This window comes from Micrasema longulum, unplaced genomic scaffold (genome assembly GCF_059751315.1).
Source record: "Micrasema longulum isolate JH-2025_06_02 unplaced genomic scaffold, ASM5975131v1 h1tg000041l, whole genome shotgun sequence".
NCBI lineage: Eukaryota > Metazoa > Arthropoda > Insecta > Trichoptera > Brachycentridae > Micrasema > Micrasema longulum.
Genome location: NW_028277248.1, coordinates 1,645,026 through 1,668,718, shown reverse-complemented (window position 1 = coordinate 1,668,718; position 23,693 = coordinate 1,645,026).

Genomic DNA, 23,693 nt, shown 5'->3' with positions numbered 1-23,693 from the left:
CCAAATTTCAAATAATTTCTTCATCTCTGAGACGTATATGTTGCTAAGGAACTTAATTAAAATAGTTGCGAAATTCAATGTGACCTTTAGGTTTTCCCGGATGTCAAGGTCAAAGACGTTTTCAATACCCCTAAGTCCTTTTATTCCCAAGTTAAAATGCAAAGGGCAGTTTGTTTAATTTGCATTATCTTACTTGGATAAAGTATATAGTTCAATGCAAAAAAAAGTTAAATATATTATATTATATAATAAGCCGAATATTTTCTTTATTAAATTTTAAAGTATATTTATCAAATTTAAAAAGCATAATCATCATCATCATTCCCTTGGCACACCTAATAGTGCTTAGGGCACTGCATTCATACACTAATCGCAGCGTATTTTGAACTTTTTTGTTACATCAAGATAAAATGATTAGTGTTACGCTTCAGGTGACAGTCCAGGGACTGTGAAATATTCACGTGTATAAACACCGTTTTTAAATATTTCGAGTCAAACATTCGGGAATCGAACCTGAGACCTCTAGCATGGTAGGAAAAAACGGCAAACGCGCCGATTACTACACCACAAGGCACCACTAAAATATATACAGTATATTTATTAAATGTATAAAAAACTGTTCCTTGTCAAAAAACCTTGTAAAATATATCGATTTGTCGGCATGGGATTTCTCAGCGAGGAATACACTATAACCAAATCATGTATATTTTTAATCAAATAAATAATTCATTAAAAAATAAACAAAATTGTTGAAATTATTTTCAAGTTGCTATAAAATCATTGCGCTCTGTAGCTGCAAGACGCGTTGGTATATTTATTGTACAGTGCCTTAAGTGATTTTGACAGTAAACAAAATATTTTTGAATAAATATGCAATCTTGTGGTATACCCGAATTTTTTAATTTCGGGGCCATTTTCAACGAGTTGTAAATAACTCACGATCCGAAAATGGGAATCAAGTTGGGGTAGAGTGGCGTTCGACCTCAAACCTCGGATCCGTAAGTCCGCGACGGGTCGCGGCGGGACGCGTGAATCGGGATTCAAAAATAAAATGTTAAAAAAAAGGTTATTATTAAATAATAAACCAACCACTTTCAAAATACGTGTACATAAGTCACCGGAATTTTAATGAATAATGCCATTTTTACGCATGCGCAAATTCCATCGTGCTCTAAATTCAAATTCATTCAAAAGTATAATAATGGTTGCGCGCGCAAAGACGTAAAAAATCAAATTTATGTAAAATACCCAAAAAAATGTCTACATCAATTTATAGAATAAAATGACAAAAAGTTTGTAATTAAAAAAAAAATCATTTACGTTTGATTTAAAGTAAACAAAATAATTTTCAATGCATCCGTTTTAAAGTGTAACAATAATATTGTAATGATGTCATATAATATTGCTACCCGGTGTAAAAATAAATGATTATTAACAACAAATAACACCGCAAATATTTTTTTCCTTATTAAAATATATAAATTAAAAAATATATACTATTATTTCTTTTTCGCACGCAATGGTGGATAGAGCACTGTATTGCAACACGAATAGCAACGTATCTGGAAGGTAGGATGATCAGTCTTACGTGTCAGGTGCCAGAACAGGGACTAAGAAATATTCTAATGCAAAAACACACTTTCAAATAAATATTTAATGTGGGAATCGAACCCGAGATCTCTAATTGCGGGCAAAAGCACTGACCACGAGGCGAAAAACTATTGCGAAATATTCCACTTGTTCACACATTTTTTTTTGCGTAAATTGCTGTAAAAACACCGGTAAAATGACGTAGAGTTATCTTAAACAAATATAACACAATTTTATCAATTCACCACATTAATTATTAAAACAATAATTTATTTAATTTAATGTTGCCTTACCCGGGATTCGAACCCGCGTTTTAAAACTCATTTCGTAACCACTGCACAAATATATGGTAATCGCTTCAAAATGAGTATTTAAAAAAGTTAACACTATGAATCGCAAATTAGGTACTTAATAATGTAGTTAAAATAAATAAAATAATATAAATATGTGTATATATATTTTATATAAATAAAAGAAAAACATGTAAATATTTTTGAATAAACGTATTTTAGTACCTAAACGATTCCCGATCACGTCACAATTTTTAATTGAAAGGTTTAATTAAGCTGTGTTGGATTTATTATTAAAATGATTGCACACTTGTTTAAGAAAGTTCTATTCAAACTTCACTAGTTGTCAAAGTCAAAAAAAACTACACCCAAGTGAAAAACTGCATAAGTCAAAAATTACACTCGTAAAAAATGTCCGAAATTGCACGTGGACGCATACAAACACTGGCCGAGTCCGCGCGAACGGAAGGGGCAAGATTGAACAAAAAAGTGCCGAAAAAAACGTAAAAAAAAATCGACGCGCCAATCTCGCTACATGTCATCCGCCTTTAGCGGCAAAAACATTACTAAACCATAGCTGACAGACTATCTACGCTAGAAAAACTTCGTGGCCCATACAAAAATTGCCCACCAACACTCGGCAATCTCCGGCGTGCGTACACGCCATCTCGCCGCGGTATCGCTGTGTGAGTGATTATCCGCCACCCCATAATAAAGACTATTCCCTCGTCTCGCTCGCACTCGTCGAAACCCGCATCTTTTACCTCTCTTTTCTAAATTTCATACAATCGACAAGTGTGAGCAATGTACCTAACGAGGATTTTTTTCGCAGTATTTTTTTTGAGTGTGTGTGTTACACTGGCGCTTTTCATTATGGGCTGACGTTGTATTCGTGTTCTTTTAAATGTGTGTTGGTGCGTTTTTATATTATTGAAGTGTAGCCTGTTTTTTTATGCTTGTGTGTGTTTTTTTTTCTTCGAACAAGCTTGTGTTGATTTGCAGGCTAATAGTTAATTTATTTTGGCTGTAAATATTTTTTTGGCTACCGAAATTGCAGTTTTAAAACAAAAAAATGCGCAAATACCAACATAAAAAAATCAACCTTCATCCTCATTTCCACATGGTGCATAGGGCACTGCATTGATACAACGATCGCCGTGTATATTAATAATTTGTTATCGAAAGGCTGTTATGTGAATTCACTTTCAATGGCGAAATACGATGTTTACTGGCAAAAAAAATATGGTACACGCATATAATTTCCTTGTGTATATAAAATACTATTTTTAAAAAATATACAAAAAAAGTAGTTAGTAGGTAGCTATCAAAAACAATTTGACATGCAAAATTGCAAGAAAATAAGCAACATAATATTTAAGTGTCAGTTTTTTTTCAAATTTAAAAATTAGCACCAAAAGTAAAAAAAAATAAATAAAAAATTTTATGTCATTCCAAAAAAAAATTTCTGCTCTACAATATATTGTAATTGCTTTTTTTTTATTCATTTACAATTTTAAAAAACCCGTTAGGGTTACATTAGAAATTTGATATTGTCTAGTCTAGTTTTACGTTACATATTTATTTATTCCTTCAACATTACACTTGTTTACATATTCATGAACTTAAAAAGGCTTTTTAGCCTGTGCATTGTAATTAATAAAAAAAATACGTAGTAAAATAAATTAAATTATAAAAACACGTCATATAATTGATTGACAATCCAGAAAATTAATCAAAGAAGATAACATAAAAATAATTAGATAAACATATTAATATAAATTATGCAAATTTACGTTACATACGTAATTTAATATACAAAATAATACAATCATTGAAATCAATAGAAAATAATACAAAAACATTGAAAAGATCATTGAGATTTGGTTTATAGAGTAAGAAATTAAAGTAATAAATAATATACCCAATAATAGTGAGTAGATAGTAAATTAAATAATACAAAATTAAATATTAAAAAACATCATATAATAAGCAAGTAAAAGATTGATAGGAAAACAGAATAATGCATTTTCAGCAGTCTCAAACTTTAAAAAGATTGACAATCTAGTTTAATTTAATTTTATTATAGTTTTTTTAATTTATTTATTTCTTAAGTGAATTTACACCACAATTAATATATAAACTAATATTTCCACTTTGATTACATTATATTTACATTATCTCACAGTATAATTTATAATTTTTTTTTAAATTCACCACACTCTTTTCGTTCTTCATACATTCAGGCATCTTTTCATAAATTTTTAAACCTTTATACATAAAGCAATTTCGGGATTATTATTTTATTTAATGATATGAATGAGGATAAATTTATTAATAAAATTAACGATAAAACTTCCTTGTTTGGTTTCACTTTTATTTAATTTGACCTACGAGCGCTTTCGCCTGAGAAGGCATCTTCAAGACTGGTAAATTGTTCATAACATCAACAATATTTTGAGTTTGTCCAAATTTTTGTAAACAAGGACTGGATTCAACTCCCCTGGGAGCTGTTTATATAACATATTACAACAGAGGTGAAGAACATTTTTGAGAAGGTAATATATAAGTCTACGCATCTACAGGGCTTATGTCCCGTCATTGGCTGGTTTGAGTGGCCACTTCACACACTGTGTAACATTCACCATTCTGCCCATATTTGAACATATTTATTCCGTCAGTTCTTTCATCTGCTGATGTTTTTGGAGTTGAGGGGCTGAAACCTTTTTTTATGCGGGTGAGATTCATCTGATTGAAATTTGTTTTTAATGTCTATTTCTCTTCATGGACCAGGTAGATTTATCAACAATATTTTGAGTTTATTCAAATTTTTGTAGACAGCCACTGGATTCAACTCCTTGGGAGCTGTCAATATTAACATTTTACAACAGGGACGAAGAACATTTTAGAGACGGTAAATATAGAAGTCTAACTTCACAAACATCAACAGCTTACCCACCACATACCGCACACCGCATCTGAGGACATAAGTCTCCTTGGCGGTGCCCACATACACGAAAAATTTGCTTGTTGTCAAACGAGAAAAGCTGCCCGAAGGAGCTCTCTGAAATCTGGTAGCCTTAGCATCTTTGTGCTGAAAGAAAGTAATCCAGAAGTACATAATATGTACTTCATTGGATTAAGAAGAGAGGGAAGTGAATTCTTCACTGACTGGGATTAAATTGATTGGACATGATCAATTCGCCGAAATGATTACAAAACTTTTTAAAAGCCTTGAGATTCTTTTTAGAAGCCACCAGATCTGTATATCCGACAGGACCTATAACAGGGCCACGGATAGTAGCGAGAAGCTCCATTCGGTAATCATAGAGAAGGGGAAAGGGACAAGACCACAGGATGTGTTCAGAAGATTGGTTAGGATATCCGCAGCAGCACGAAGGAGAGTCAACAATATTAAAAACAAATAATTTTTGATTAAATTTACCATGACCTGATAAAAACTGCGTAGTCCAGTGATCGGGAATAACCCAAGAAGATTCTAGGCGCTGACGGATCGAAGGAAAAAAAAGAAAGGTAACCCTCCCTGAAGAGGAAGATTCCCGTCGCGATTGCCAAGCATTAAGAAGAGCATTTAAAGTCATTTTTTTTTATATTTGATTGAGACATTCGTTCAGTTGGGAGTAGACGGACGCCACCAATAACAGAGGAACGCCTTCTTTTTAGGTGGAAATTTGCAGATCGTCGCTGAACCTCCAGATCTAAAGGAAACAAGCCCGTTAGAACCGGGAGTGCATCCGTTGAGCATGTCCTATATGCTCACAAACATCAACAGATGAAAGAATTAATGGAATACAGATGTTCAAACATGGGCAGAATGGTGAATGTTACACAGTGTGTAATGTGGCCACTTAAACCAGCCAATAAGAGGTCATAAGCCTGGTAGATACGAGTACCTAGACTTCTATATTACCTTCTCTAAAATGTTTTTAATCTCGGTTGTAATATGTTAATATCAACAGCTCCCCGGGGAGTTTAATTCAGTCCTTGTCTACAAAAATTCGACGAGCTCAAAATATTGTTGAGAAGTATACAAGTTTGGATTTTGTCTAAGGGAAGCTACCGCTGCAAGAGACTGCTGCAAGACATTGAAAAGATTTATAAAATACTGTTAAGCGTCTTGTCCAGATGTGTATTAAAATTTATGTTTGTGTACGTAATATTTTTTTTTTTCTTTAGTAATATGTATGCTTCCACTTTGAATTACGTTGTATCCTCAACACAACACAGGGCTCTTGGGCTCATAGAGTTAGGGACATGTTGTTATTTTTTTGTAAAATGCATCTTTGTATGCAATAAATAAAAAAAAAAGTTACCCACAGTATTACTGGACTACAGTTGGCGTTTAAACTAGATGTTTGTTGTAGTTTAATAATTTTAAACCGTATTTTTTTAATTAAAAAGGGCATTTTCTTGCCAAAGTTTTTTAGATATTTATAATCATGAGTATAAAATTTTAAAAATATCGTCGAAAAAACTTGAATGTGCGTCTACCAGCCACACGCAAATCAGTAGATTTAATAAGGGTGGAAACCTGATTATAGCGTTTTACTAAATACAAGGGGTTAGGTCCACATGTCCACAGTATGTCCATCAAATCACATTGTCAATATTTATTTTTTGTGTGGTAATAAAAAACATTGAAATTCTACAGAATAAACCAATGAAAAAAAAACGTTTTGTAGAAGGGAATATAAAAGTTTAGGCATTTACAAATAGGGAGAAAATCCAGACTGTCTACAAACATTTGGATATACTCAAATCAAAACATAGTTGATTAAACTTTTTTTTTTTTTTTCAAAAATATTTACAAAATACTCTCAAATTAAAGTGCTGCTGAGTTGCATACATACAACTCGCCAGCAGGTTCTTATAAATTACATCGATTATTTACACCTTACCTTCATTTACAACAATTTTACTTGAAAAACATTACATATTACATTATGAAAAATTAAAAATTATCACTAATACAAAAAACTTTTTTCTAATAACCATAATTTGAGCAAACGTCTCACTCCTGTATTTAACTCAGTATTTTAATATTGTTTGGTAACATGTTAAATATTTTAGGTATAATGTATTGCAGTGTCCTTTTGCCATATTTATTGCAATGTCTAGGAACAGCTAGCCCTTCCATACTAGTAAACCGGGTATTGTAATCATGTACCAACTTGTGTTTATACTCGGAGTGCAACGCATGCTGACAAATTAATTTGTACCAAGTAGAGCCCTAACAGATAATTTATTTACAGATTTATACATCAATGATATTTAAATATTGTATCTCTGGCGTAGTAGCAATACGATCATAGAATTTTGCAAAGTTTGAATAAAATTAATATTAGTTTCACTTGATAACCCCCAGGAAGTTATAGCGTATCGTATAATTGATTCAGAAAGAGATAAATAAATAATTCGTCAAGTATTATAACAGGGACGAAATATAACTAATATAAGGAAAAGTATAAAAATTGTTTTCAGGCGTTACGTTGCCTAGTAAGTGAATTTGTTCTGCCGGATGAATCTCACTCACTTGATAAAGGTTTCATACTCTTTTACTTCACAAAAGTCAATAAATGGAAGAGTTGAAGAAATGTGGATGTTTAAACATGGCCAGAATGGTGAATGTTACACAGTGTGTAAAGTGGTTATTTAAATCAGGCAATGATAGGTCATAAACCCTGCAAATGTCTAGACTTCTATGTTCCCTCCTCAAAAATGTTTTCCTTACCTGTTGCAACATATTTAGATCTAAATAATCCCCTAGGGAGGAAATTCAGCCTGTCTACAAACATTTCGACATACTCAAAACATTGTTTGATGAGAATAATACTAAAGTCAACAACTTATATTAAAATGTAAAATGAATGTTGTAAAAAAATCTGTAGTGTTCATACGAGGACAGGGCAATATGGTCCTGTCACTGCACCTGGATCTGTTGTCCTCGTGTAAACAGAAATTAAAAGGATAAGACAATTGACAGAGACATTGTCCCCGGAATATACGGGAAGGACATCTACACACACTGGATTACCCTTACCACCGCGGACGCCTGCATTGTCCTCGTGTGAACGCGTACGGATAGGACAGTAGCCGAAACTTTCACCAGAAAAAATGCCTTTACATACATTTCTGTATGAAATAATTTGTTGGCGAATTACCTTGTATGAGAGTCGTCGTAAAAAAAGTAACCTGCAGACAAGCCTCGGCTTTGCGGGAACAACTATGCATGTATGCTAATTTATTGTTAAAATAAATAAATAGTTAAAAAATGCATTAAAAAATTCCAGCGTTCCGCGTGTGAACTGCGGTCAAATTGTTGAATTGCCACGTTGTTCTGTCCTGCGCCATCAAAGCTGTTCACGGAGCTGGGTAAAGGACAGTATTGTTCAGTCTATTGTATTGTCCTAGTGTGAACCCAGCTTAAAGCGAAAAATACAATACAATTTTTTCACTTCAACGAAGTTTTGAGTTTGTCCAAATTTTGTAGACAAGGACTGAATTCAACCACTCAGGGAGCTGTAAATGTTATCATATTACAACAGAGATGAAGTTAAAAAGCTGAAACCTTTACAGATGCTGGTGAGATTCATCTGAATGAATTATTTCACCTACATACTAAGCACCGCCTGAAAATATTTTTCCATTTTTACATCTCCCGGTCCAGGTAGATTTATCAACAATATTTTAAGTTTGTCCAAATTTTTGCAGACAAGGACTTTATGCAACCCCCAAGGGAGCTATAATATTAACATATTAAAACAGGTAAAAATAACATTTTATAGAAGGAAATATATAAATCTAGGCGTCCACAGGGATTATGGCTTGTCATTGGCTGGTTTGTCACTTTACACAGAATATAACAATATTCATCATTCAACTTATATTTGATCACCACAAACATCGACAGATGGAAGAATTGAAGGAATATAGATATTAAAAAAAAGGCAGAATGGTAAATGCTCTACAGTGTGTAAAGTAGTCTCTAAAACCAGCCGATGACAGGTCTTATACATTCCCTTCTCTAAAATGTTCTTCACCTCAGTTGTAATATGTTTTAAAAAAATAGATTTTTCTTTATAGACGATGGAAGATAACTCAGGTCCCCATTGCAGTGGGAAGTTATTGTAAGTGTTTACATTCAATTGTCTATAAATAAAAATAGAATTTTACAGAAAAAATACAAAAAAAAATAAATGACGTTATAGATAAACCGTCATTTAAAAATGATTTGAAAAAAAATGTACATATTTTCGAACAAAAAATTAATTCTACTTTATAGACGATAAGGAAGTTCAGAGGTTTAAAAAAAAAAGTTTTTGAATAGACTATTAAACTAAGTCAAAATATATTTTTTTATTTTTTACATTTCGTATTTTACTACACTTACACTACGATTTTTTAAAGAGCTGTATTTCTAAAATAACTCCGAGTGTGACGTTAGAGGTTCTTTTCCGCTTATTCTCAATCAGTTCTGTCCGTTGGTCCATTCACAGCAAGCAATACGCAAATTTTCCATAACAATCTCATCATTGGCTGATTCATATGAACCAGTGACGACGTTCAGAGTAGTTGGTTTTTTATTAAAATGTTTTTTTTCGTACATTTTTAGGAAACTTTGCGACACAATTGAATGCTCCAATTTTTCTTGCGCGCAAGAAAACATTTATTGTATCCAATTTCCCGAAGGGCTGAAGTTCCTCATTAAAGTTAACCCTGATATCTTCCCATTGTAATCAAGCCCTGATAATAGCACCTTGACCGTAAGACTGAACATCTTACCTTCATGCATGAAGTACAAAAAAATACTTTAAAAAAATAGTGCGTCAATTAGACGCACGCATGAGATGCATGCCGGTAGACGATTTTATAACAACACCTTATACTTCAGTACTGTTTATATGTAAATCTAATGCAATAAAATACATTTTTTGTTCATATAAATTTTCCATATGAACTTCAGACAGAAAAATGTATTTTACATAAATAATCAATTATTATTATTCAAATATCTTAATAATACATTTACTAAACAAAATTTGTTCGCCATTGAAAACCCTTTTTTGCGTCGTGTTTTATGTAGGCATTTTGTAATTAATAAAAGTAAATTGTTCACCCTATCTTTGAACATATGATCGAAATATGTTGCATTTGTACATTGGTACAATCAGGACGCATGTATTACAATGGAAGTTATCAAAGTTATATTCAGTACAAAGTAAAATAGAATTCTCGGTACGAAAATGTGTATATTTGTATTATTTATATATTTGGATTTAGAGCATGCAGACGATGCAGTTCTTCTTAAAAAGTCTGTTGGTGCTTTTCAGGAAATTGTTGACAAACTGCAGGAAAACACCACTCATCTGGGTCTTAATATTAATACCAAAAATACTTTGATATTGTGCAACAAATCCTGTTTTGATCCTGATCAGCCTCTCTATAATAATGGACAGAGGATCGAGAAGCTTTAAATACTTGGGAGTTCACACAACTGAGGATGGAAGCATGCACAAATCGCTCGCAACTCTCCTAGGAATTGCTTGAGGACCTTTTAACATGATGCGTGTTGTCTGGGCCTCTAGTCTATACTCGGCTAAAACAAAATGCCGATTGATCAACTCTTGTATAATTCAATTCATTTATTTAATTAAAAATAACACAAACATAATAACCTAAAATTTAAGACGTACATATTATAAAAAGAAAACAAATACAGGAAAGATGCTCTTGTCAAAGTAGTAGGAGAATCTTGCTCCGGAAAACCCCTTCGGATACATTGAATAGATCAACATCCACAGCGATGTTTTTTAGCATTGCTGTAACCCTTCCAACAGGCGTATCCATCGGCAGGGTAGTCCTGTATATTGGAATATGAAACAATCTATGCTGACGCTGTCTTAGATAATTATCAAGAACATTCAAACCAATGCTCATCATAATCTCAGGATTATCGATCATACCGCGCAGCAATCGATAAAAATGTGTAGTCAAATACATATTCATTCTAGTCTCTAAACTGTTGTAGCCAAGCATACCCTGGAGAAACTCGATCTGGTAGAGTCAAGGATAATACCCGCACTCTCTCATGTAAAGATATCTAAGAAACTTCTTTTGGAGTTTCTCTATCACAAGAAACTTTAGTTCATGTGGCCCCCAAATCATCGATCCACTCTCGAGTCTTCTTTACACCGAGGAGTTGTAAAGAGTTTTCAGTACGCGAGTGCCACTACTCCTATATGGGTGCGAATCTTGGCACCTCACCAAAGCTCAGAACACCAAACTTCCGAGATTTGAGAGTGAGTGGTTGAAGAGAATATTAGGTTCAAGGTAGTTCGATTTTATAACTAACATTGAAGGCCGAGAACAGACGCAGCAGCCTCCTATAACGAGCGTCTTGAGGATGCGATAGTGAACCTGGCTTGGACACGTGCTGCGCATGCCTCAGAAGAGCCTGAATCTAAGTTGCCTCTTCTTTAAACCTGCGGGCTCACGCCGACCTGGAAGGCCGTCGAAGACGATCTTTCGACTTTATTCGGCGGGACTAAGCGGCTCTGGATTGACGTAAGAGGAGGCGAGAGTGCTGGCTGGCGATAGGGTCTTCTGGAGACAACTGGTGATGTCCACATGCTCCATTTAGGAGCGGATGTGGAAAATAAAAAGAGAGGGACTTGCTTTTGACTTGTTTAAAAAATATATACATACAGTAAAACTTTTACTATCCGGATTGATGAGTGCCAGACGTTATCATGACCAGCAGAAATCCGGATAGTTGGTTTAACCGTTAAATAAAGGCGACTGTGGAATCATCTCCCATCCACCATCAAAGATGTTACTACATTATCTCTGTTTAAGTCACGTCTGAAGAAACATCTCCTTTCTCTTCCTTAATCTCTCCTCTTTTTCTTTTTCCTCTTTCCTCTTTTTTCCTTTTTCCCATTGACTAATAGTTTTGATTTAAGGTAATTTATAAACAAATACGTTTATTTCTATTTTTATATATTTTTAGCTTTTTAATCTTTTTTTTCTATTGAATGCGTTCTGTAACTTGAATTATAAAAATAAATCTTTTAATTTATTGGTTGGTTGGTGAAATCTAGTATTTTGTCTACGAACATTTGGACAAACTCAAATATTGTAAGAAATAAATGTTAATTACGAAAAAAACTTGGAACCTAAGGGGTTTAATGCAAATTTTAAATAATATTTTGTATGTGTTTGAAAAAATCGTAATTTGTTCATAGATATGTCTAATTTAAAATTATAATTAAAACAGAGTTTTTTTACTAATGTTCGTTTTCCTAAACTTTGATCTCTTAAACGATGTCAAAATCTACATAATTTAAAATTTCTCATGACGTCACGATGTTCTTCTAAAAGAAACTTGTGGAGACGGATAAAGAAAACGAGGTGTTTGCGAGGCTCATGGTTACTATCACTACGTTCATTTGTGCACCTACGATGCGTGATCAGAAAAAAAGTATACTGTGACCATAAAGGGCGGTAGATTTTTGTTGAGGGTTGGAAACACTGAGCGAAAGAGAGGAATTTCCTGACTCCTGACAGCGCAAGCATCGCAGGAACACAGTTGTACGTAAACTGGCGTTGTAGTATAATGCAGGCTTATTCTGACACAATATCGTATCGTAAGTTCGTTCGATCGTCGTATATCCAATTCACTCTTACGCATTCAAAATCGTGTTTCGCTCTCGTTCCACCAGAGCAGAATAAAACCGCAGTTGCGTGAAATATGTCGGTAAGAAATCCCGCCAAGTGCGAGCCAGTGCTGTCATCCGCTTCCTACCCGCGGAAGGAATAACACCAACCAAATTTTTTCTCGAATTAAAATGGTTTTCCGGTGAAAGTGTTATGAACAAAATGAGTCTGTTTAAGTGGTGTAAGAAGTTTATTGAAGACAGAACAGATGTTTGAAACCACAATTGTTGGCAAAAAAGTTATGACGTAAGCGTTTTGGGACCAAAAAGGCATCATTTTGGCCGAATTTCTGCCTCAGTGGGAAACCATCAATGCACTACTTAAACACAAAAACTTAAAACGGCATTCAAAACAAAAGGAGGGGAAATGCTGACGAGAGGAGTGTGCTTGTTGCGTGGCAACGCCCGTCCTCACACAGCCTTAGCCACCAAGACGCTTTTAGACTCATTCAGTTGGGATATTTTGAACCACTTCCGGTATTCCTCTGACTTGGCGCCTTTAAATTATCATTTTTTCACCAGATGGGTGGAATTCAATTTTCAATCCACGAGCAGGTGCAGAAAGATGTTCTGAAGTGGGGGAAGGAGCTGGAGGAAGAGTTTTTAAAGGTGGACATAAAGAAGCTTGTTCCACGGCTCACTATATGCATCGAACGATATGGCGATTATCTGGAAAAATAATCAACAAGTGTATATAAAAATATCTTGTATTACAAAAAAAAAATTTTTGCCAAAAAAAGAATTGAAAATTAAATTTCATAATACTGTCGTTGTTGTTGTTTGAACATTCTTCTTTTGTTTATTTGTTTCCGTATCCGTATATTTACGAGTGCTTAAAAAAAATTCTTTGCGAGGCAAAATTGCATTTTTTATTGATAAAAAGCTCGATAGATATAATCAGAAAGGCTTGATAACCCTGAAAAGAACCTAAGGTTGTTTTAGGTCTCTATGCCTTCGAATTTAAACGAGTTTAAATTTTATAGCACCCATTGAAAACAGAAGTTATTACGATAATCGATATATACCGCGATAAACTCAATCAACTACAATGACTCGGTTAAAATAATCATCATGCTTTTTTATGGATAGTCATATATGTACACTAGACGTAAGGTAAGAGTAGATAATACTTTTTAATGCAGGTATAAATAAAATTAAAATACCAATATTTAATTTCAAGATGGATAGGATTGATATTGAATTAATTAAGTGCGTAGGTTTTCACGTTCACAGGATGGATTAGTTCCGACGTTACATTGGACAAACAGAGCCTCAGCAAAGAAAATAATTGACAAACATAAAAAAATTTGTAAATCCGGGTACCACGAAAAATCTCGGAACCTTTTATAGACACAGGACCTCTTAGATTTTATATAAGCCTAGAAATTACAGTGCAAGAATAATAAAAAGGCAATTGAAAAACTCACCCAAATAACATAAACAAAGACGACTGTCTGAAATTAAACTCAACATCATCGTTCTCTTTCCGCACCTAATGGTGCATAGGGCACTGTATTGGTACTCCAATCGCAGCGGATCTTAATCATTTTTGTTACATGAAGGTAAGATGATCAGTCTTACGCTTCAGGTACTGTTAACAAAAAGGCGGACTGTAAATGAAAATCGAAATTTCATTCAGTTTTGTGAATTGGAAATATTTGAGAAAGGAATAGGTACATGGAGTGGATACCTACCTTTAATATAATCTGAATGTTCTTCAATTTCTGGCACTGGATCACAAATGAACTTTAATATAACAATGTTTTCCTCGACGCGCGACGATTCCAACCACTTTTTATCCAATTTTATGTCAAGTCAAAAATGTTGTATTGTTTTTTGTTCTAAATCCGAATCTTCTAATTTTGAATATCTTCTATCTTGATGTTAGGTAGGTACCATAAGGATGGGTCAAAGGAAGGATGGGAACGAAAGGTAATCGGCCAAGAATCATATCGATAAATGCTGTTATTTACTTAACAGGTACCAGTCCAGGGACTATGAAATATTCTAGTATGAAAACACCCATTTAAATAAATATTTCAGTTCAACCATGTCGGGAAACGAACCCGAGACCTCTTTGCATGGCAGGCTAACGCGCTGATCATTACACCACGAGGCCGACAAATTTTAACATGGTTCCCGACAATACACGCTACAAACATGACAAGGAATGTATCTACTGCCGACTGCGACACGGTACAAATTACTAGTACATAAAAAAACATAAAAATATCAATAAATGTTGAAAAACAGAGGAGTGTGCGTTGCTGATATCGATAAACGAAATGCCATGGCTCGCTCTGCAATAAAGAAATTGAAAAAAGTTTTCCAATAACGCAGTATCATCAAGTCTACTAAAATAAACATTGTCGAAACCCGAATATTTCCTATATTCTTGTATGCTGTAGAAACGTGGACCCTGAGAGACAGAGGACGAAGAAGATAGACGCTTTTGAAATGTGGTGCTGGCGTAGAATGCTGCGGATACCATGGAAAGCCCATAGGAAAAATGTCTTTATTATCCGAGAACTGGGTATTGAACAGCGCCTTTCTTCCACTGTACAAATCCGTGTTTTCAAGTACTTCGGCCACGTTATGAGACGAAGAGTCAATTCGGAAAGATTAGTGGTACGAGGACGAGTAGAGGGAACTCGATTTCACGGAAGGAGTTTTACCAGATGGACAGACTTGGTGGCAGAAGCGACTAGCGTCCCTCTTGAGGAGGCTTCTAGAAGCGCTGATTGTAGAAGCGGATGGAGGCTGATCGTAACGACGTGCTACCCTCCTAGCAATGTGACCACGACTGCTCTGCCAAGCCCAAACGACGAAGAATAAAACACTGTTTTTTTCTACAAAACACACAGTTTACCCTGAAGGTGTCTCGTACAATAGTTGCCGAAACGTTGGAACGAATCCAAATTACACGGATGACCCAAAAAAGATACATATTATTGAAGATTGATATTCATTTGTCGAAGGAACCAAAATTAGCTTACAATAGAAGATTACTGATAAAATAATCCGATTTTTTCATTTTCTAACGTCGTTTTTTCAAAATCACGCCTTTAATAAAATAATGTAAATAAACGTTGGATTAAAACAATTATTTTCTTGGGTATTCCCAATCAAAAAAGACTTAAAAATTGTACATAACTAAAATACAACCACTTTTTGACCGGCAGATTACGCGTATCGAAATTTAGATTTATATTACATATTTACATTGGTACTTATAAAAAAGAAAGCACTTTAGATATTTGTTTTCCATTGATTGAAAGGTTATAAATAAAACAGATAAGTTGCTAAAGCAAATACTTACATTTTGTTTTTTTTTTATTAATAAAAGCAACAAGGTTTTGAGTATGTTGAAATGTTTGTAGACAGGCTGGACAAGAAAATTCTTGGTTTTCATACACGATAATTTTTAAACTAAACCTCCGAAGATTAAGGGGGCTCCAAAAATAACATGTTATTGCATTTTTTAAATATTTATACTTCCTCGAATTTTGACATTGATTTATTTATTTATTTAAACGCCTTTTAGGCTTTTACATGTTTTACATACATATATACAAATAAAGACAGACATGTATTTTACAAAGAAGTAGCAAAAAATAAATAAATAATTTTTAGAAGAAAAAGAAAAATATCAAATATATCATCTTTACATATTAGTATAAAAGTGGAAAGAACAGAAGTGCATTCTTAAATTTGAAAATATGAATTTATTTTATTTTATTTTATTTGGGAAATCAACAGTTCTACATACATATTTTTAGTAAACAAACAGATATAGTGTATAAACTCAGAACTAATAACAGATTTCCACATAGTATACAAAGTTAAAGAGAGGGTTTTATCAGTATTTATTTATTTGACAATATTGTAGTCTGCATTACTTTACGGGGTGTTTAACTCATCACGTTATGCAGACTGTAAATATATTTTTTGTTTATTTTTGTTTCAAATTTTGTACAAAATTATGAGATTCTGTATTAAAATACCTAGAACGTGTCCAAAAAACGGTTTGGGTAGGTAGAAAGAAATTGCCTTAAGGCAATATGCCCGCCCTTATAACATGTATATGTAAAGTGTTAAAATTTAACACAAAATTTAACAGTTAAATAAATAAATAAATCTAGCCTGTCAACAAACATTTGGACATACTTAAAACATTTTTGATTAAACTCACTGGTATTAGAAGTAGTATAACATTCATCTAATAAAAGTTGGCGGCTTCCGTGGTGTGGTGGTCAAGACGATTGACTCATGCACGGAAGATTCCGAGTCCGATTCCCGTGAAAATACAAAAAAAAATTAACATGATTTCTATCAAGCCCGGGGGTTCTGTGCTATTCACCATTGTAATCGGGCCTCCTGGATCCTGGACTATTGTAGTGCAAAAAAAGATAAATATACGCTTCGGTTTATGTACCAATGCCACCGCATTAAATTCATCCAGTTTTTCGTAAAATGCAAAATATTTATCGATTTGAAGTGTATTTAAAAAAAAAGGAAATATATAAAACTATAATTGTTTATTTTAACCTTTAAGAACAACGGGCAAAAGTCAAATAACAGTTTTAAAAAATGTGTACAAAGTTGCAAAAAAAATATCATTCAAGTTTTGGTCCATTTCTTAGTCGAAAAAATTGGCATCATCACGAAATTAAGAAGGGAGAGGAAGCAGGATGCAACATACAAACTCCTCATTTCTCATCCCTCTCCTTCGACCCTCGTTTTTTAAATACTCTCTGTTCGAGATTTTTTTAATAAGTGGACAGTAATTATTGACGCCGTCTCTCTCTCGACAGTGTGATTTAAACGGCGGAAGAGGGGGAAAGACGGAGAACAGTATTCCGTTTTTTAAATGCAAATAGGTAGGGGAGATAGATTAATGTTTTATCAACATCTTGGACTTACCTTCCCCAAATTTCGCGCGGTCTTTGTTGCGAATATCGAATTTTAAAAGGACAAAAACCGAATTTTTATCGTCCGGCGTAAAGTCGCAACCTTGCAAAAAAAAAAAAATTGATTGACAACGAAGCGTCGTCGGTATTCTGATAAAATCGTAGAAATGCTTGATAGAACGACTGCAGAATATTTGCATACGTTATATCTTTATTCTTCGCGAATCCGACCACATAGCCGAATACCGCACGCAGCTACACTGGCTCAGTATCAGGCGTAGAAGAAACATTCACATTTCATCACTCCCTCACAATATTTTAAATAACCCCACTTCGCCCGTTTATCTGAGAGAGCTCTTCCAACCTCTATCACAGCTTCAATACCCGTTCACCGCTCTTCATTTTGCTGTCTCCTCTTTCACAGTAGTATCTACTCAATCGTGGAATAATCTTCCCACTGATGTGGACTCAGAGACGCCCTTTCTTAATTCACATTTAAATCACGATTAAAGGTCACGATCTTAATATTTAAATTGTTCCTTTATCCTTCTTCTTTCCTTCACACTTTTACCCCCTCATCTCATTAAAGCAAGCTGATATTACGTATACTATTTTATTATTTTATTTATTCATACAAATTCATATAAATATATAATATTAAAAAAAAACGTTTCACTAACTCTATGAGGCCAAGAGCCCCGTGTTGAGTTGGGATACAACATTATGGAAAGGGGAAGAATATACAATATTAAATAAAAGCAAAAAAAGTAAAAATATCAAATAAACATACTCGTATATTTCAATAAACATCTCGACAACACGCTTAATACATCTATGCAATGGTCTATTTTTTTAGACAAAATCCAAACTTGTCAAACTCGTCGGATCAAATCCAACATACACGGTATCACCCAAAAAAGATACATAATATTGTACGCCTCTCCTGAAAATGGCTTTCGTTTTGGAGAAGATAATATGGATATTGAATCGGGTCGTGGTCCCGTGGCTAGTGTTGCGGACTTACGGGCTAGAGGCCGAAGGTTCAAACCCCACTCTACCCCAATTGATTTTCATTTTCTAACAGTGAGTTATTTACAACTCGTTGAAAATGGCCACCAAAATTGAAATATTTGTGTAAATTATAAGATCGCTAATATTTCTTTAAAAAAAAAAAATTAAAAAATATATTCATCCAGGACATTGAACACTCTTGAGGCCACAAAAGAGAAGTCATACGTGTTTTGGTATTAAATCATTTAAATTACAGGAAAACCTCGTACGAGCATTCAGCTGGGGTCTACTTATGTAACCTCACGACCAGAAATGTGTCAATAACTATTTTTTTTAAAATTGTCTAATGTCCAGTACTTTGATGAATTGAAACAATTATAGTGAAAATATACCTAGTATACCTTCAGTAGGTTTTTTTTATTATTTTTATATGTATGTTTGGACCCCTGTATTTAGTAGCCTTACGTGTCATGTACAAGGCTAAGGTACTCGGAAAAAATCTTTTTTGTTTGTTTTGGAAATGCGATGTCGATTACCATTGTTGCAAAGTCCAAGAACAATAGCGCGTGATAAGTACTTTTAACGACAGTGTGGATGTCTGTTAAGGATATTCCATCTTTCCTGCATTCTGTTTCAAGATTATGGCGTTGTAAACTGAAAAATGGACACTGAAATAATAGATATTAGATACCTACAGTGTGTTTATATGGTACTGATTTTTTCAAATCGAACGATTTGGGTAGGAAGGAAGAACTACCTTATGGCAATATTTATTTTTTATTTATTTATTCATATTTTTCGCTTACAAACTATAATTAATAATAAAAATAATGTGACCTCATTGGGGTTTCCCGTGCCGAGGACACTTAACAATTTAGTTTTTTGAAATTACATTGGAGAATAAACAAAGAATTCTAATATGCAGAGACAAAACTTAAGGTGAGGAAAGTACATTCTAATTTAAATGCAGAGAATAACCCGAAGGTGAAGACAATAGAATGTACTCTCCTCACCTCAAGGTTTGTCTCTGCATACGGGTATAACTTAAAAAACAAACAAATATTCAAACAGTTTTAAAAACAATGTAAGTATCTACATCTATATTATTTATATTACAAAACATACAATGAAAATAACAAAAACCTAACAAAAGCTATACAGTTGTGGAGCAGTTGATTCAATATTGGTATGGGCGAATGAGACAATCCATTTTACTTCCACCTAGCTCCACTATCCATTTTTTTATAGCCTTTTCAGACATTTTTTCATTACTAATTGCTTTAATAGACAGTGGAAGTAGGTTTTGGATTTTAATTGAATAATACTCAAAATCCCTTTGTCCGAAAGTGGTATTAGTTTGTATTTGTTTAAGCTGTCTATGTTTTGAGGATCTAGTGATTATATTATTTGTATGTGATGTATTGTAGGGGTTATGTCTTTCATTTGAGTAAGAGTAGTTTTTGAATCTATAAGTGAGTATTGTTTTAGCGTATAATTGTTTTGGTGTCATAAGTTGTGATTTATACAATATTTCTTCAGTAGATGTCTGTATCGGGACTCTGAGTATTATTTTAATATGTTTGCCCTTATTTATTTACATATAAAGTGTTTAAATGATTAAATAATTGCATGACCTATTATAAAACACCTTTTTTTTTACCAGTCTCAAAAGGTTTCAAAGCTACACAAGCTTTTATATCAAGGTTGACTTAACTAATGCATTCTATCCTATTTAATTTTAACAGTGATTACTAAATATGACATTACATAAAACCTATAAAGCTAATACGTATTTAGTCCACTCCTGTCTAGTTTTGAAGATCGTACCCATCTCACTTCACACTTTCCATTTTTAAAAGGACAACATGGCAAAAATCTAAAAGGCTTTTCGTATAAGCTCCATATGTTCGATGTAATATTTAGTAATCACTGTTAAAAGAAAATAGGATATTATTCGATTTATTGCAACAGAGGGGAAAAATATTTTTGAGAAGGGAATATGGAAGTCTAGGCATTCATTGGCTGGTTTAAGTGGCCACTTTACACGCTGTGTAACATTCAACATTCTGGCCAGAACACCCGAGTTGAGAGGTGAAAAGGTCATTAAAAACCGAAGATGAAGAAGAAGAACATTCACCAATCTGCCCATGTTTAAAGATTCACATTTCTTCAACTCTTTCATCTGTTGACTTTTGTGAAGTAAAAGAGCTGCTTTATCATGTGGTTCCTTTCTGCTCACTATCTTCTCAAAAATGTTTTCCCTTTCTCTTGCAATAAATTTAGATCTAAATATAGCCTGTCTACAAACATTTGGTCATACTCGAAACATTGTAGAATAGAATTCATTAGTTAATTATATCTTGATAAAGAAGATTGTGTAGCTTTGAAACCGGTCGGTAAAAAAAAAAAGTTTTTAAAAACAAATTTGTTTTCTGTACATTTAATTATAATGAATAACCACAGCATGTGGTGGAAAAGTAATATTTAAAAGAACATTATTTTTCTTAAATTAAAAAGTTAAAATTAATTTTTCATCTTTATATAATCACTTTGTAAAGCGCCCTTGAGGTATTATATTACGAAAATGGCGCTATATAAGTTATCTATAATTATTATTATTATTACAGTGTTTCAAGTATAAATTTTATATTAAAATGCCTAATTGACTATACCGTGAACGATCAAATTGAATGTTTGCCTCAACAAAAGTCTCATAAACATATTTTAGACATAATACATACTCATAAAACCATCTTCGTTCTAAATTGTTGCAATGGATGAGATTTAAAAAATAAATAAAAAGTAAATAGAATAAATGGTTTTCTACAGAAAACCAAAGAAAAATTGTGGGTTTTTACATGATAATTTAAAACTAAACATCTAAAGATAAAAAAGATTTCTTTCGTTGATAAAGCTCGAAAAATAATATAGGTATAATTGTATTTTTCAAAAATCATACTTTCTCAAATTTTGACAATTACAGGGGTTTATCATTATTTATTTGACAATTATAGTCTGCATTACTTTACGGGCTATTTAACCCATCTCGTAATACAGACTAAAAATAAGTTTAAAGTTAATGAATTGAAGGCAACTAGCTGCTAAACTGCCGGCATGTATGGAAAAATTGATCCATATTATACGCAGAAGCCGCATTCAGCAAGCGAACTGCCCTATTAATGGGAGAGTGAGGAAGTTCAGTGGTTTTAAAAAAAAAGTATTTGTTAATAGACTGTTAAACTAAGTCAAAAAAAAATTATATATCGTATTATCGGCGCTACGATTTTTCAAAGTTTTGTATTTCTGAAATAACTCCGCGTGTAACGTCAGAGGTTCATTTCCGCTTATTCCCATTCAGTTCTTCCCATTGGTCCAGAAGCGACAAGCAGACCGGAAATCTTCCATAGCTCTTAGATTATAGGTTGATTCACATGAACCAGTGACGTCATTTAAGGTAGTGCGTTTTTATCAAAATATTTATTATAATTTTTTCTGTACATTTTCAAGAAACTTTGCGTTACAATTTAATGCTCTAATTTTTACCCCGCGTAAGAAAACATTTTTTGTATCCAATTTCCCGTAGGGCTGAAGTTCCTCATTCTGACTTGCATTTGTACGGCTTCTAGGTGTGTAAAATAGTGCTTGAGATTTCGCTCTAGTATAATTATTGGGGACATACAAATTGATCTCTTTCAGTACATTTTGATTAAATTATACTTCTAGAAATCAGCTTATAGAAATGTTTCCCAAGAAAAAATTTACGGCTAGATTTTAGGGCTTTGTAATCCAGCATCTCTGCTAGAAAAAATAATTGATACGAAAATGAATAATAATAGTTTTCTTTAAGATATACGTATCGAAAAAGAGGAGGGTCAGTGATACGGGAAGTTGGATATAAAAAATGTTTTCTTACGCCCGGCAAAAATTAGAGCATTACGAGCATTAATGGCAAAGTTCATTGAAAATGTATAAAAAACGAACTTCTTTGAATGACGTCGACATAGAGTGTTGTGATAGATTTACAATTTACGGGAAGCTAATTCACCAATTAGCAGAAATCACCGAAGAGAACTTGTGACGTCACACGTCACACTCGGGTAATTTTAAAATTGTAAAACTTAGAAATAACATACGGGTGGATAATACGATAAACATTTTTTTTTACTTGGATCTTGGATTAATTTGATAGTCTTTAAACAAATAAGACGATTTTTTAAAAACCACTGAACTTCCTCATAATAAATTAGTTTGAGTCCTGATGATGAGGTGGTTACCTCGAAACCAGTAGAAGTATAACCAAAAATTAAAGTGGTTTATGCAAATTTTTAACAAATAGTGAAAAATGTTTTTGATGTTTAATTTTTTTAATATCTGTACCTTAAAGGATAAATTATGATTTATCATCAATGATAAATCAATATAAAAAATAACTAGTTTTGATAGTAAAATTACGTACTTAAATTTTTATCATATATCCACAAATAATTTTAATTTAAATTTTTAATTTTAATTTTAATTTACTTTGTTTTAATTTACTTTGTTTATAAAAATAAAAAAAAATGTGAAACGAACTCCCTCTCTAAACACAAGTATCTACTTTATTAGAGAGGTAGAAACGTTATATATAAGATGTTCTGTATATTTACCTATTCTGTATTTCAAAAATGTATTTTGTAAAAAAAAAAATATTCAATAAAAAAAATAAAAATGTGTAGTTTATGTTATGTTTTTGTTCTTTTATTGTGCGGTTTAACTTAATTTAGTGCGTTTTAACTAACAAATTTAAATAACAAAGGTAGACACAAATGAAATATAAACATAAATACGTAGTGTATGAAACTGTTCATTTTGTTGATTATTTGTGAAAAAGTATAAGTGTATTAAAGTTTACTTTATATATTTTCACATATAAAAAATTTAAAAAAAAATAAATTGTTAAGTGTCCTCGCAACGGGTAACCCCAGTGAGGTCACATTCTTTTTATTTATAATCATAGTTTACTGTGTAGAAAAAAAACAGTAAATGAAAAAAAATGAATAAATAAATAAAAAATATCTGGGACTACTGATGTTTTTTGCATAAAAAAAAGTGGACTTCAGATTTTTTTTTCAATTACAAAAGCATTTTTACGACAAAACGTTTTAATTCACGTTTTAAAT